Below are 476 nucleotides of genomic sequence, written 5' to 3' on the forward strand. Positions count from 1 at the left end.
ATTTAATAGACGACTCACCTTTTCACATAATGTTTATACTCTCTCGATATGTTGTATTATCTTAATACTTGTTCTTGTATTAGCCGCTAGAGGGCCCTCTCTAACAAGGTATGATTTATATGTCAAACCCCACAGTGAATCAGTCAAGTCAATATTATTGATATTAAAACAATAATTTTAAAAGCTTTCAGAAGCTTTTCGGAGCACTGTAAATGGACTATTAATTTAAGATCTACTAATTATACAGGCACTATGATTTGTGAATCAATGACTTCAAGGTTTAATAATACATTTAGTTCATCCTCATCTTGGCCCCAACTCACTAACTGCTGTGATCTTTCGGAGCACTGAAATGGACTATTAAATTTTAAAGATTATAATTATACAGGCACTATGAATTTGTGAATCAAATGACTTCAGGTTTAATAACATTAGTTCATCCTCAATCTTGGCCCAACTCACTAACTGCTGTGATA

Source organism: Morone saxatilis, unplaced genomic scaffold (assembly GCF_004916995.1).
Source record: "Morone saxatilis isolate NCDOM2014 unplaced genomic scaffold, NCSU_SB_2.0 Contig4, whole genome shotgun sequence".
NCBI classification, from domain to species: Eukaryota; Metazoa; Chordata; class Actinopteri; family Moronidae; genus Morone; species Morone saxatilis.